General features: G+C 40.8%; 1 protein-coding gene across 2 annotated transcripts in view; it reads left to right on the top strand.

The window, feature by feature from the left end:
* The window catches only part of tshz1 (teashirt zinc finger homeobox 1), a 244,555-nt gene that overhangs the window by 206,885 nt on the left and 21,622 nt on the right, over positions 1 to 16,048 (top strand). The gene's annotated exons all lie outside the window — the stretch shown is intronic.

A 16,048-nucleotide genomic window follows, 5' to 3' on the forward strand; every position in this document is an offset into this window, starting at 1 on the left:
AAGTTAACGCTCTGGGGAGGTGTGTTCAAATCCTACCACTTAATGAAATTTGAATTCAATTTTACAAAAAGAACATGGAATTCAAAGCAAATTTAAGGCAGCCATGTAATCACCATCCATTGACATGAAAACCATTTAAATTCACTAATGTTTTGGGAAGGAAATCTGCCATTTTTACCTGGTCTGTCCTACATGTGACTCCGCAGACCCACAGCAATATGACAGACTCTTAACTGCACTCTGAAATAGCCTAGCAACCTGACTTACCCCAGAGGTTAATTAGAGACAGGCTGGCTGAATGATCTTCTTATCCCAGGAATAAAATCCACAGATTCTTAGGGAGAGAAAAATTGCAGCTATATTGGCATACTCATGTTCTGAACCTAATTATTAGGTTATTCCTATTAATCTTTAATTAGGAAAGAGAGAAAGAGAATCCCAGATAGCAAAGAGAGAGTTAACTGTGAGTATCTTCCCAAGCTTTTACCTGGTTCTTCAAGTAATTATAATAGGAGACAAATAATTAGTCAAATGTAATGACTGGAAGCGTCACCGATGGTGTTGTTCAGATATATAATGGGCCAGGAACAGCGAACGCTTCCTTGTAATTAACGCATTATGCTGTAACTTCAAACCACTGGATACCAAATTACTCTCAGAAAATGTTCTGCCACTAGAGGCTTCACTGAGGTAGAACGTGCGACATTGCACTGGGCTCTGATGCATTGCGCACCAGGATTAAACAGCAGCACCAGGTAAAACAGCCCCCGTGGCCAAGACATTCATCAAGAACACTTTGAAGAGCATTCAGCTGCCTGGCAAAGGGAAACTGAAAGACTGCTCATCACCCCCCATCTTTCATTTTTAAATACACACTTTATATTTTTTTCTGAGGGTGGGACAGAATCTTTTGATTGATTCTTCATAAAAAAGGAATAAGCAACGCTGCTCCTTTTTCATGAAACGTTTGTGAATTAGCCGACTTTTTTTTTTGCACAGCACCACTGGCTGCCAGCAATGTTGGTTGTTAATGAACCCTTTTTACTCGTTAATAGGTAGTAACAGCAAAGTGCAGCACAGGTAGCCATGTACTTCGAAGCTTCAGTTTGCCAATGAGTCCCTGGGGCAGCCTCATAGGTCTTGTAACAGCTAATTGGACCTGTTAGGGTCAGCAATTAGCTTGGAGCTATTCAGAACTGCCGACAGTTCCGCCTTTATCTGCAAACCAGCTCTTTCCCAGCTAAACAATAAAGAAAGCAATCAAAATAGCAGGAATGCAGAATGTTCTGCTATTTTACTTTGGTTCTGTGTTGATTAGCTGTATTAATTTAAACTTGTTTTTTCAACCCCCTACCTCCCCATCCTGCCTCCGGTCTCCATCTATGTTTGAGGTGATTAGAATTTTTTTGAGCCCTTTTAACTTTGGAAGCAACAGTGTGCCACTCTGCTTAAAAAAGATAGAAATGACTATGCACTTGCGATTAAATCATAGTTTAAGTTAAGAGCAGGTCAAAATCAAAGTGCTGGTTTGAGGTAGACAAATGACAACTTGCATTTATATAGCATCTTTAATGTAGCGGAACATGCTGTGGCATGGAGCATAAGAGTATATTCGAAGGCATTAATTAGGCATTGATATCAAAGCGCTTAGTCAAAGAGGTAGAGTTTTTAAAGCATCTTGAAAGAGATGGAAAGGTTCACAGAAGGAATTTCAGAACTTGGGGTCCAGGCCACTGAAGGAACTGCTGCTAATGGTGGAGCAACTGAAACTGGGGATGGCACAAGTGGCCAGAATTGGAGGGGTTCAGACATTTTGGAGAATTGCAGGGCAGGTAGAGATTATAGAGATGGTGGGGAAGGCAAAATTATTCAGGGATTTGAAAGCAGGAATATAAATGTTAAAATTAAGGTATTGAAAGACGAGCTAATGCAGGTTTTTTTACAGAAGGAAGATGAGTGGGCACTCAGATACCATGCTCTGCACAGCTCACTGATCACGCCAGTTTGCATGAGATGAGCAGTGAGAGGGGAAATGTTGAAATTGGCTCATTTACATGAGTTGCAAATTGAAGAATAAAAGTCTGTCATTACTATTTTATATATTGTGTTCAATTACCAATTAATGGAGGAACTGTCAAGATCAGAACCAGGTCTGTGGTAGTGAGACATTTACTGAATATCTTCCTGTGAGGCCAAAGTCTAAAGAAATATAAAAGCGGTATTATTGCGGCATTGTAAAATGAAGTTTAAAACAACTGTGCGCTTGAAGTTCTGAATAATAAACGTGTTGAATTGCAAAAACAAAAAACAATTGGAAATGAAGCTGCAGTACGAATGATAAACATTTTGAAAAGGGAAAGGTCAGATAACTTCCAAATGATTCACACTCGGTTTATGGCTCACCTCTGAGTCAAACCTCTAAATCCTACTCCAAAAACCTGAACACATAGTTTAGCTGACCACACAAGTGCGGCACAGTCAGAGGTGCTGTCTTTTAAGCTGTGCTGTCAAGCCAAGGCTTTGTCTGCTTTCCTGGTATAAAAGATCCCACAGCACTATTCTGGAGAAGAACAGTGAAATTGTCCATTATTCTATGCCAATACATATCCCTCACCCAAGACCTAACAATCAATCATCTGGACATTATTGGCTTGTTGTTTGTGGGAGCACGCTGTGCACAAATTGCCTGCCTTTTTATATAATTGTGACTACACTTCAAAACAATATTTAATTAGCTATGAATCATTTTGTGTCATTCTGAGGTTGTGCATGGTGCTATATAAATGCTAGACTTTTCATTGTTCTCACTAGCCTGAACTCTCATATTATAATTTTATGGAGAGAAAAGGAAATGTGCTCACAGTAAGCTTCCACAAACAATATTATGATATCAGCAGATCTGATTTTGTGATGTGCATTGAGTGAGAAATGTTGATCTGGTGGAAAACTCTCCTGATATTATTCAAAATAGGATAAGAAAAGGCAGAGATTAATGTGTCATCTGAAAGGTAGGACTTTCATCAGTATTTTACTGGAGTGCTCAGAAATCAGGGAGGGACTTGAACCTACAAGCTTCTGGCATCAACCATGAGTAAAACCAACTAAGCCATTGTTGAAATGTAGGGCATATCATACTAACTAGCTATTGCAGTCAGTAGTGAAACAATGGCACTGACTGTTGACTTGGAAGAAAGCTGTCCACATATAAATAATTATGAAATAGAATGAGTTTTAGGGATCTCATAGACTCGTAGGTGTTTACAGCACAGAAATGGACCAGTCTGCTCATCATGTCTATGCTGGTCAACAAAGATCTGACTACACTAATCCCATTTTCTATCTTTTGGCTCATAGCACTGAAATCTATGTAACATAAGAATGTGAATGTCTAAATGCTGCTTAAATGTTATGAGAATTTCCAACTTAGCTATCCTTTCAGACAGTGAGTTCTAGACTCCCACTGTCATTGGCAATTAACCACTTTCTGGGTGAAAAATATTTCTCCTTAACTCTCCACTTGGCCTTCTACCTCCTTATTTTAAATCTATACCCCTCATTAATGATCCCTCTACTAATGAAAACAGTACCTTCCTATTCGCCCTATTTATGACCCTCATATTTTTATACACTTCTGTCAGGGCCCATTACCCAGCAACCATTGCTCGAAGGAAAACAACTACAGGCTAGTCAATCTTTCCTCATATCTCAGACCCACAGCCCAAGCAGCATTCTGGTAAATATCCTCTGTACTTTCTGCAGTGCAATCATGTCCTTCCTATATGTGGTGACCAAACCTGCATTCAGTAGTCCGGTTGTGACTTAACCCACATTTTACACAGGTTCAGTATAACCTCCTTGCTCTTGTATTCTATACCTTGGCTAATTAATACAAATAGCCCATATGCCTTGTTAACCACCTTATCTACCTGTCCTTCTGCTGTCCGGGATCTGTACGTCAAGGTCCCACTGACCTGCAGTACTTTCCAGGGTTCTTTCATTCATAATGTAACCCCTTGCCTTGCATTGCCTCTGACATTTCCAGGTTGAATTCCATTTGCCACTGCTGTGTCCAGCTGACCAGTCCATTGATCTTCCTGTAGTTTACAGCTATCGTCCTTACTAGCAATTTTCGTATCATCCACGAACTTCTTGATCATACCTACTACATTTACATCTAAATCATGAATATACACCACAAAAAAAAAAGGCCCCAACACTGAGCCCTGCAGAAACAGACTTCCAGTAGTGGGAGCATCCCTTTATCATCACCCTCTGCTTCCTGCCTCCCAAAACTTTTGGATCCAACATGCAACTCTTCTGGAATCCCATGGTCTCCTACTTTCATGACTAGTCTGTCACAAGAGTCCTTAACAAGAGCCTTGCTTAAGTCAGTGTAGAACACATTAAATGAATTAGCTCATTGACACTCCTGATATTCTCCTCAGAAAATTCAATCAAATCTTTCTAACAATTCCTCCATCACTGAGGTTAGACTGACAAGTCTGTAATTTCCTGGTCAATTCCTTCACCCCATTTTTATAATAATGAGATAAGGTTAGCAATCCTCTGGAGCTGCATGTATGGGTCAGAGAGAATTTGAAAATTCCCTCCAGGGCCCCTGATATTTCCTTCCGTGCCTTCCACAACAGCCTGGAGCACAGCTCATCCAGGTCTGCAGATTTATTCATTTTTGAGGCTGCTAATTCTCATATCTCCTCTATATTTAATTTCTTCTAAAATTTCACAGTTCTCCACCAGATGACAACACCTGCATTGTTGTTTTCTATTGTGGAGATTGACACAAATTATTCAAAGCGGATGTCTTCTGGGTCCACACATTGATTATGTTTATGTCCCTTAAGATCCTACTCTTTCCTTCATTATTTTCTTGATCTTTGTAAACGTCAAAACCACTTTGGCTTTCCTTTATTCTACCTGCTTCCAGATGCTTTCTCATAAACTCTTCTTGCTTTCTCTATTACCCTTATAGGTTCTCCCCTGTAATTTTTATACTCTTGTCAGGTCTCTGCTATATTGAGCTCTCGATATTTAACAGAAGCGAATCTTTTGTTTTTAATCCTCGCCTTTATGTCTAAGTCCCTGGTCCACCCTTTGCCCTTATGGGAACATATTTGCCATTAGTTCTTGCTCCTTGAATGTTTCCACTGCTGTCACACAAATATGTGCAGTTGTTTTATCTACAGGTGTATGTGCTGTCAGTCCAGTTGGGCCAAAGCACATCTTAGTAAAATTAGTCTTTCCCCAGTTTAGAAACTTTATTTCCTGTGCATCCTTATCCTTCTCCATAACTGACCTAAATCTGATTGAGTTATAGTCACTATCTCCAAAACTGCCTGGGCTCATTTCCAAGTATCATTTCTACATTAGAGCGAAAATAGTTCACCTGGGAGCAATTTATGAATTTTGTTCCCTCTCAACCTTGCTCAGTAAATCTATCCCAATTAATATTTGGTGGTTAAAATCCCCTAATATTACTGACTTACCATTCTCACATTTGTCTGAAATTTGATAACATATTTAATTCTATGTCTCTCTTTGACTGCCTGGGGACCAGTAGTACACCCAGCAGCATCTATGTCCTTTTGTGCTTTTTACTTCTACCCATATGGCCTCATTGATGAACCTTCTAATATATCATCCCTGCTCATTGCTATAATTGATTCCCTGACATATTTTGTGATTCCTCTCCTCTTCGATACCCCTCTGTATTTTATTTGAACACCCTCTGATATCCATTCTGAAGACCTTAGAGTCATAGAGATGTACAACATGGAACCAGACCCTTCGGTCCAACCCGTCCATGCCGACCAGATATCCCAACCCAATCTAGTCCCACCTGCCAGCACCCAGCCCATATCCCTCCAAACCCTTCCTATTCATATACCCATCCAAATGCCTCTTAAATGTTGCAATTGTACCAGCCTCCACCACATCCTCTGGCAGCTCATTCCATACACGTACCACCCTCTGCATGAAAGAGTTGCCCCTTAGGTCTCTTTTATATCTTTCCCCTCTCACCCTAAACCTATGCCCTCTAGTTCTGGACTCCCCATCCACAGGGAAAAGATTTTGTCTATTTATCCTATCTATGCCCCTCATAATTTTGTAAACCTCTATAAGGTCACCCCTCAGCCTCCGACGCTCCAGGGAAAACAGCCCCAGCCTGTTCAGCCTCTCCCTGTAGCTCAGATCATCCAACCCTGGCAACATCCTTGTAAATCTTTTCTGAACCCTTTAAAGTTTCACAACATCTTTCTGGTAGGAAGGAGACCAGAATTGCATGTAATATTCCAACAGTGGCCTAATCAATGTCCTGTACAGCCACAACATGACCTCCCAACTCCTGTACTCAATACTCTGACCAATAAAGGAAAGCATACCAAATGCCTTCTTCACTATCCTCTCTCCCTGCGACTCCACTTTCAAGGAGCTATGAACCTGCACTCCAAGGTCTTTTTGTTCAGCAACACTCCCTAGGACCTTACCATTAAGTGTATAAGTCCTGCTAAGATCTGCTTTCCCAAAATGCAGCACCTCACATTTTTCTGAATTCTGAACTCCATCTGCCACATCTCAGCCCATTGGCCCATCTGGTCCAGATCCTGTTGTAATCTGAGGTAACCCTCTTCGCTGTCCACTACATCTCCAATTTTGGTGTCATCTGCAAACTTACTAACTGTACCTCTTATGCTCGCATCCAAATCATTTTTGTGAATGACAAACAGCACCGATCCTTGTGGCATTCCACTGTTCACAGGCCTCCAGTCTGAAAAACAACCCTCCACCACCACCCTCTGTTTTCTACCTTTGAGCCAGTTCTGTATCCAAGTGTCTAGTTCTCCCTGTACTCCATGAGATCTAATCAGTCTCCCATGGGGAACCTTGTCGAACGCCTTACTGATGTCAGGGAGGGCCCACTATTCTCTGGTTAAGTATCTGAGTGGCACAGTATGTGGCAGGCCTTCTTAAAAAGAGCCAAGTCTGGGATCTTGTCGGCTATCTAGCCAGAGACTCTTGCCACCTCTGTTAAATTTAGTCCTTCTAGCCATGTTTCTTGTGGTGCTTCAATAGCGCTCCCGCTGGGGAAATGTAAAATCACTAACACAGCCACTTCTGGATTTCCACATTATACTGCACACGAGTGGACTCCAAAAGTTGTTGTCAGTTTCAATAGAGCAATGACAGCGAACACTGACAGTCCTGAAGTAAGTATCTTCACAAAAAGCTGGGTCAGTAGCAAATTAATGAGGGATATGATATAATTCTTGCTTTTCCAAGTTTGGATATTCAAAAACTCGAACTTTTTCATCCTTGGGTATTTAGGTCAATGTGTTTCAAGCTTCATTTTCCTTCAATAATGCAATTCCTTCACAAATGGAGTGCAAAAGAAATATTACATATAACATGTTGGAACTGAAACTTGTTATCAAATGATTACCTGGGGAGTTTGGCAATTTCATTGCTCACCTATTAAAATCAACAAAGGAAGACACCATTGGTAGCTGAGCCTTTGATTGCCTCGGACCTAAACTCTGGAGTTCCCTTGCTGAACCTCTCTGCTTTTGCATCTCTTCTGTCCTTAAAGACATTCCTTCAACACTCCTTTGTTCAAAGGCATTGGTCACTCCTCCTACTATCTCTTCAGGTGTTTCGGTTTCAGTGATTTTAAAATTAAAATTCCCATGAAGCACCAAGTCTTAAAGAGACATCCTTGCATGGTTAAAAAAGTTGTTTTTAAGAGGCATTTTAAAGGAGGAGAGGAGGATAGGGTGGCAGAGAGGTTTGAGATGGGAATTCCAATGATTAACTTCCAAGGCAGCTGACGGAATGGCAGGCAAAATAAAATTGAAGTTACACGAGAGGCCAGAACTGAATAGCACTGATATCTTTAAAGATTGTGGGACAGAGAGAGATTTCAGAGATTGAGGGGGTGGTGCAAAGCCACGAAAGTGATTTTTAAAACATTGAGCATTATAAAAATTGCAGCCCTGGCACTCCATTGTTCAATATAAGTCAATGAGCAAATGAGTACCAGAAGGTAATAGGTGAAAAGGACTTGTTACAAGTTAGATTATAGCTACAGCATTGTGGGATGGATCCAGATGAGATGAAGTTTCTAAATGGGCCAAGGAATGAGGGGACTGATAAAAGCTTTGAAATATTTGGGTCTGGAGGTAACAAAGACATTTCTGAGGACAAGAATGTACAGTTGCAATATTAAATCACCAGGGACATAACTTTTATATGACAATAAATATCATAAAGACAACAATTTGGAAAGAACTGCAGAATTATAGTACAATCGATGATATATTGGTAGCTAACCCCTGACCTCCTCACCTTTCACAATTGATCAATGGCATTCAAAGAGACTAAATGACAGAAAGAAGAGTCCTTGAAATGAGAGAAAGCTTTCAGTACTGAGTGGGTTAATCCCTCAAGCAAATAACTGAAAGGGAAGATAGTTCTCCAGTACAATATGCAAGTCTAACAGACAAAAAGAAGCAAACAAGAACAAGCTAATACAGCATTTTGGTATTTCTTTTGACTTTTCATGCTATCAAATTACCATATATATTTAGTTTATGTATATTTCAGACAATGATTGGGACATTATTAATACATACTAGAACATCTTTTTTGAAAATTGATGAGTTAATTTAACTTTAATTCTTGTAATATGTTGTGTAGGACTTTTTCAGAAGACTGCAATCGGTTTGAAGGTGTCTTTCTGTCATCTATTTTTACAGACAGGTTTTAGTCTTCTTTCACAGTAGGGTTGCAAGAGATGGTACTGTGGTAAATAGACATGTAAAGTGAATACATAAATGTCTGTGGGGTAATGAACAAGCTCCTGCATTTTCACAGTGGCCTACCATTGGAAACCTTATGATTGCCAAGGCAATCATTTCGCAATATTCACACTGTTATGAAACCAATCTGTGTTATGACTTGCTAAATGTGCTGTAGCCTACCTTACAAAATGGCTTTTATTTCAAGCTATGAAGTGACTGCATGCTTTTTTTTCATTCCCCGATACCTACCCAAGTTGATCATCAAACCCATTCTGCGATCTGGAATTTACATGATGAGCTCCAAATTCGGTTTGCAAACGTTGCAGAGTCTCACTTCTCCATCTATCTTCTGTACAATCATGGTAGGCATTTTCACAACAAATGCTGTTAGATCCTCTGACTGCCTTTGAATCAGAAAAAAAAGCCTTGAACTTTGTGACAAGGATGGAATTAGCAATATTGAAGTGGGGCTGTACAATGGGTTGTAATTGAGAAGAGACAGGTCTTTCAATCAGCATGTCTGTCTGCCCCCAGTTACAAGCTGCTAGACAACTGGATTATCATTTTAGATTGTTTAAATTACTTCTGTAGACTTTGGCATGATGCGTATTTCCACTGGGGGAGGAAAAATAATGCCACTTAGCATCATGCAGTAGAGATGAAATGTTGCTATTCCATTCAATTGCTTCCTCCTTCTCATGAATGTCCCTTACCATAATTTTTATTTAACCTTACTACAATATTATTCTTCATCTCACTAATGACCTCCAAGTCCCTGAGATTGATCATGATGCTGAGCAAAGACCAGGTAACGTATTTTTCCAGTAGAAGGAATTGCAAAATTCAGAGTGAGTTAACCTGGCACATTTTCACCCAGCAGATATTTATGAAGCATCAGCAGAGACCTGAAAGCTGATGATCTATCCAGCTGCTGCTGCAGCATTTTGTATTACCGAAGCTCTTGTTGTTGAAGGAGTGTTTTGTTGCAGTATCATTGAGCTTAAAATGCACCATGTTTACACCACTAACTCCCTATTTACAAAATAATCAAAGCTAAAAAGCTTCAAAGTCAGAATAAACTTGCATTTGCATAGTGCATTTCTCATCCTCAATGAGCTGTGGAGGCTAGGTTAGATATCTTCTATAAACGTAAAGAACTGTGGATGCTGGAAGTCTGAAACGGTGGCACTTCGTCAGAACTGGCAATAGCTAGGAAGAGCTGGTATTAATGCTGATTACAGGCTGGAGGAGGTGTGAATAGAGTAAATGGAGATGGAGCCCTGTCATAGAAAAACGGGCGTAAGTAAATAAAGAGATAGCAGATGATAAGCCAAGAGTTGGATAATTATTAGGTGGGATGCTAGCAAGAAGTGTGAGTAATTGAAAATGGGTATGGGGGGAGGGTAATTGACACGGAGACAAGTGGTTGACAAGAGAGTTAAGGTTATGGGGTGCAGATAGGCAGCAGGGAGATGAGTCGAAGAGAGAAATGAACTTCTGCTCCCTATTCTTGTGCTTTGACATCCCAACATGCTTTGTATCTTATGACTTGCATGCAGTCCTGCAGTTTGATTGCCATTTGCTACTATCAGTTCAATGCAACAGCCTCACAAACAACATGCAAAATAAACTATCAATCAGTCTAATTAAAAGCATAGAACTGTGCATGCGTGGGAATCTGGAATAAAAACAGAAAGTGCTGGAGAAGTGCAACAGCTCTGACAAATCTGTAGAGAGTGAAACAGAGTTAATGTTTTGAGTCCAATGACTCTTCTACAGAATGGATCAGTCAGTCCTTTCGGGCAGCTATGGGTTGAGAAGTGGGCCAGGAAAACAGTTTTGCAGTCTGTCCATTGGTGAATATTTTTGTCCAATCTCAAAAAGCACAAGGGAGCTCAGTTTAACATCTTGTACGAAAGACAGCACCTCTGACTGACTGCAATCTTTGATAATGTACAGATGTCATGAAATATGATTTGAATCTACAACCTCTGACTTGGGAAACAATGATTTAACAATGTGAATTGTGCCTGAATTTGCAAGAGGCTATCGTTTTATTTCTCCTGAGTTTTGATCAAAAGGAATTACTCTTTACTTTCTTGGCCATATCTAATTTTTGTTACTTCGGCATGAGTTGTGTTCAGTGAGTAGCACTTGTGCCTCTTCAATCAGGCAGGGGAGGTTCGGGAAACGTGAGCATTAAAATGTAGGCTGACACTCACCGTGTAGTTCTGAGGGAGTGCAGCCCTATCAGACCTGCTCTCTTTCAAATAATATGTTAAACCAGGTACCTGTCTGTCTTGGATGTATTCAATCTCATGTCACTATCTGAAAACAGAGGAATTTTCTTTGATGTCCTGACCAAAGTTTATTCCTCAATTAACATCACTGGAAAACATTATCTAGTTAACTAGTCATTTTCCCTAGGGCATCAGAGGCTGAAGGGTGACCTTTTAGAAGTTTGTAAAATCATAAGGGGCGTTGATAGGGTGAATAGACAAAGTCTTTTTGCCATGGTAAGGGAGTCCAAAACTAAAGGACCCAAGTTTAAGGTCAGAGGGGAAGGATTTAAAAGGGTCCTAAGGGGCAACTTTTTCACACAGAGGGTGGCATGTATGTGAGATGAGCTGCCAGAGGAGGTGGTGGGAACCTGGTACAATTGTAACATTTAAAACGCATCTGGATAGGTATATGAGTAGAAAGAATTTAGAAGGATGTAAGCCAAATGTTGGCAAATGGGACTAGATTAACTTAGGTTATCTGGTCAGCACGGATGAGTTGAACCGAAGGGTCTATTTCCGTGCTGTATATCTCTCTGACTCTATTACATCTGCAGTTCTTTGTTTTATTTGTCACAATTCTGTTTGTCACAGCATGTTATCAATTTGATCGCAATCTCCTTACATTTACAATGCTGACAACATTTCATCAACCTCTTCCGTACAATAGGGCTTTAGTATGTTCTAGGATGTGAATGGCACTGTATAAATGCAATTTCTTCTCTTTAGTTTATTTCAGACCATATTCTATCTGTCAATCAATGAACAGTAATAACAATAACTTGCATTTATATTGGACTTTCAATGGAGCAAACCATTCTCAAATTCTCTGTCAGGAGCTTTATCAATGCACAAGGAGGTGTTGGGGTAGAAGATAAGAAGCTTGGACCATGAAGTTAGTTTTAAAGACTGTCTTAAAGGAGGAGAGTGTGTTTTAGAGAGAGAGAGACAGAGAGAGAAGCTCAGGATGGAAACTTGAGAGTTTCGTGCTTCAGCTCCTGATTTCTGACAATGGTGGAGTGTTTAAAATCAGGGCTGCTCAAGAGACTGGAATTGGAGAAGTGTGAATATCTTTTGAAGGTTGTAGGACTGGATACATAGCAGGTGACATAGGCTGTGGTGAGATCTTGGATTTGAAAGCAAAGATTACATTTTTTAAAATTAAGACATTGCTTAAACAGAAGTCAATATGGGATAGTGAATGGGTGACGAATACTTTGCATGAGTTAGGAGATACGAGCTAGATTTTACTTGAGCTTAATTTCATGGAGAGAGGTAGGTGGGAGAACTGGTCAGGAATAATATTGAAAACAGTTTTAGGGTTTGTTTTTAAACTTTCTCTCTCATTGAAACTGAACAGAATGTGAACTTGCATGTACTTATCCTTGCCAATGTCTATCAAATGTTTTGTTCAAATTATTTTGGAAATTCCATCAAATTTGTTCAGAAATTCAGATTTGTCTCTTTTAATTTTTAAATTGTCTACAAAATGAATCAATTTTATAGTGGCATTCAATGCAAGATGACCACTTTGAAGATGCTACATTTTTAACATGTGCTACCCCTCATTATCATAGTTTGGGTCTTTTAATGCTTTCCTGGCTGTAGCACCACCAACTACTTTCTGTAAACTTGAGCTTATGCAAAACCATGCAGTTCTTGCTCTAACTCATACTGAGTCCCATCCATAGATCACTCCTGGATACACTGATCTGAATTTATTGTCATGAAATGAGCCATTTCATTCAGCAGGTCAATACCAATGTGAATGGCATCTCCTACCTCACTCCATCTAAGCTTATCAGTACATCTTACTGTTGTTTTTCTCCTTGTCTGTTCAATCATTTGTCTTCCACATAAGGGCCGGCGTGGTGGCTCAGTGGTTAGCACTGCTGCCTCATGGTGGCAGGGACCCGATTCCAGCCTTGGATAACTGTCCATGTAGAGTTAGTACGGTCTCCCATATGTACGTGGGTTTGCTTTGGTTTCCTCCCACAGTTTAAAGATGTGCATGTTATGTCGATTGGCCATGCTAAGTTTTCCTGTAGGGTCCAGGGATGTGCAGATTAAGTGGGTTACACATGGGAGATGATGAGTTATGGGGATAGGGTAGTGGGGTGGGTCTGGGTGGGATAGTGTACCGAGGGTTTGTGCAGACTCAGTGGACCAAATGGTCTCTTCCTGCACAGTAGGGACACTATGATTCTAAATATATAGAATCACAATATACGTAAATAATAGGATAACTTGAATAAAACTCTAAATATTGCACAAAAATTTGGACAACTAAGTTGCTTGATCGGCCTACAACAAATAAAACTTGAAAATAGCACTTGGGCACACCTTCAATTTATTCCCACTGGAATTTTCCCAGCCCTTGAAGGATATGGGCCAGTTGTGAGAAAGTTGAGAAAATCAGGTGAGATGTCCAGCAAAGAGCTTCTTGATGATGAGACCAATCCCCCTTTTCCAACATGTTTGCTTGGCAAGCCAGTGAGAGGTCTGTTTGCTTGGGTTAGTGCTTGTTATCACCCCCATTATTACCTAATCTTATCTTTATTAGTAGGAACTTTCCCATTCTCCCACTAACTAGGTGCCAGAATTCCTGACATGAAATTCAGAGTGTTTTCCTGCCTACCACAGCTCACTAACTGTTCCTCCAGACCTCCATCTTGGATGACTGACACAGCATCTCTGAGTAGCCTTCATGGGCACAAACTTTGATATCTGATATGTCCAGCCTCACCATATCATCTTGGCACAACTCCAATCTAGTTACAGTACATCTCTGCACTGCCCTGTTGCAGTTTGTATCCTACTGACACTTTTCATTGCAATGCTGCTACAAGGACTGTTCCATGCAGTTATAGGCACTGATCACATGGATTGGGCCAGGGTGGATCTCAGGGATCATTGCTTGCTCTCTTAGTGCTCACTCACTTTGTGTCTATTTTGACATATACAGCACCCTGCCATGCCTTTTTGTACTTTTCTCTCTCAGTCAGAGCTTAATGGCTCACAGGACTGTTCTTGTCTTGCGCAGACAAAAAGCCAGACAGATTGTCATACTTGCCAGCAGTTATCAATCAAGGGGATGGACATGTTGTACAGCACTCTGCCACATCTGTCTCACACTTGCAACATATGTCAACTGTATATGTGCCAAACACACTGGGTGCATTTCAACCAAATGGCTATGTCTCAAGGTTTAAGGGAAATAGTCTTCCATCAAATTAAGCCTTCAGGAATGGGATTCTGGCACAGTAAGTAACGGGTGTCATCTGATATCAGTCCAGAGGCTTAGACATGGTCAGTGTGCTGCATGGTCGTCATGTCTAATACTAGAGGGCATGCATTTAAGATAAAATGGGGGAAATTTCAAAGAAGATGTGACAGTCAAGTATTTTACGCAGAGTGGTAGGAGTCTGGAATCTACTACCGGGATAGAGGTGGAGGCAGATATGATAGGGGCATTTAAGGGGCTTTTAAATAAGCAAATGAATAAACAAGGAATAGAGGGATTTGGAGCAAGGGCAGGAAGAAGAGATTAATTCAATTTGGCGCCATATTCAGCACATCGTGGGCCGAAGGGCCCAGTGCAGGTGCAGTACAGTTCTATGTTCTGTAGTCAGATCTTGTCCTTGTGAGGAGGTGCATGTTGGGCGCTCCACTGGCCACCTTGGCTCTTGCTGACTTTCTATAGGCTATTTTCTCTTTGAATGAGAGAAAGGGAGAGACTGACTTGAGTTGAAAATGGCATGCCCAGCTGGTACTGCAGGTGGGTGAAAGGTGGTGAGGAATCTGCAATGAGTAAGTGAGTAGGCAGCACAGATCTCAAGCAGGGATAGTAGTTTGGAGAGATTGAGAGGGTGAGGTGAGTGAAGTAAGATATTATATGTGATAGTGAGTACGGCAGAGGATGGGCCTTGGTGAGAGGTGGGTATAGTGCACAGATAGAGTGAGTGTAATAGAGCAGAGAGACCACAGTGGCACTTATGGAGGGAAAGTGGAGAAGGTCATTGATCTTCTGGTGGCATGGCTGCACATTCTTTCTGACGATTGAGACCACACTGATCCTGGTGGCAACCTCAGGCCAGGCTGGCATGGTCTGGTGTTGTGCCCTCCTCTGCTGGCCCTGAGTGAACAGGCTGGTCCTCCCCTACAACTCTGCATCCACCAGGACATCCAAATCCTTGACTGCAAAGTGGGGCAACAATTTCCCCTTATCTGTCATGAGTGAGGTAAATGTCACAAATTTTGCAGGGCAGCTTCAGACCAACAGTGTTTGATTGGGTGCATAGAGACCTTTTAAACATGGCATCAGTGCCTGTAATGCTAAGATATACTGGCAGAGGTGACTATGTACACCTGCAGCAACCGGGAAATTAGACTAGCTTTTGACAGAGTATAGTGGGTTGGTACCTCATTAGTGAGGCAAACTTGGGAAGATAGTGCGAGAAAACCCATTAGGCATTAAGGAGAGAAACTCTTCGTAAAACTCAATGGAAGTGACAGTCCATTTCTAGTAAGGTTAAGCCCATGGTAACTCATTTGTTCTCCTACCTCATCAACAAAGAAAGCCACTTCAATTTAGAATTTATTTGTCTATTAGTATATGGTGTTTGCTAGCTATTTAAATGGTGTCCAGTGATTCCTTTGTTAACTGTTGTTATGGTGGAGGATGGGGCACACAGTAGGGAGAAGGAGTGAGAAAATGTGGACTATTATGGCCATGACTCAAGTTTCAGTTAGGAAAATATCAAAACTTGGCTTCAACTTGAATAAACCCAGAGAGGTTTTTCATTAAATGCTGACTCCTTAGGAGTGTTGTTAGCTACATTATGGCCAGTTGTTTAATGGAACTTTATTAGGTGGCAGATCTTACATTTGGAACAAGAAAAATGTGGAAGACAAGTAATGGCTTGTAACAGGATATTTTGGAGGTGAAACTAA

This window comes from Chiloscyllium plagiosum, unplaced genomic scaffold (genome assembly GCF_037043375.1).
Source record: "Chiloscyllium plagiosum isolate Xiang-an unplaced genomic scaffold, Cpla_swu_hap1 HiC_scaffold_4, whole genome shotgun sequence".
Classification (NCBI taxonomy): Eukaryota; Metazoa; Chordata; class Chondrichthyes; order Orectolobiformes; family Hemiscylliidae; genus Chiloscyllium; species Chiloscyllium plagiosum.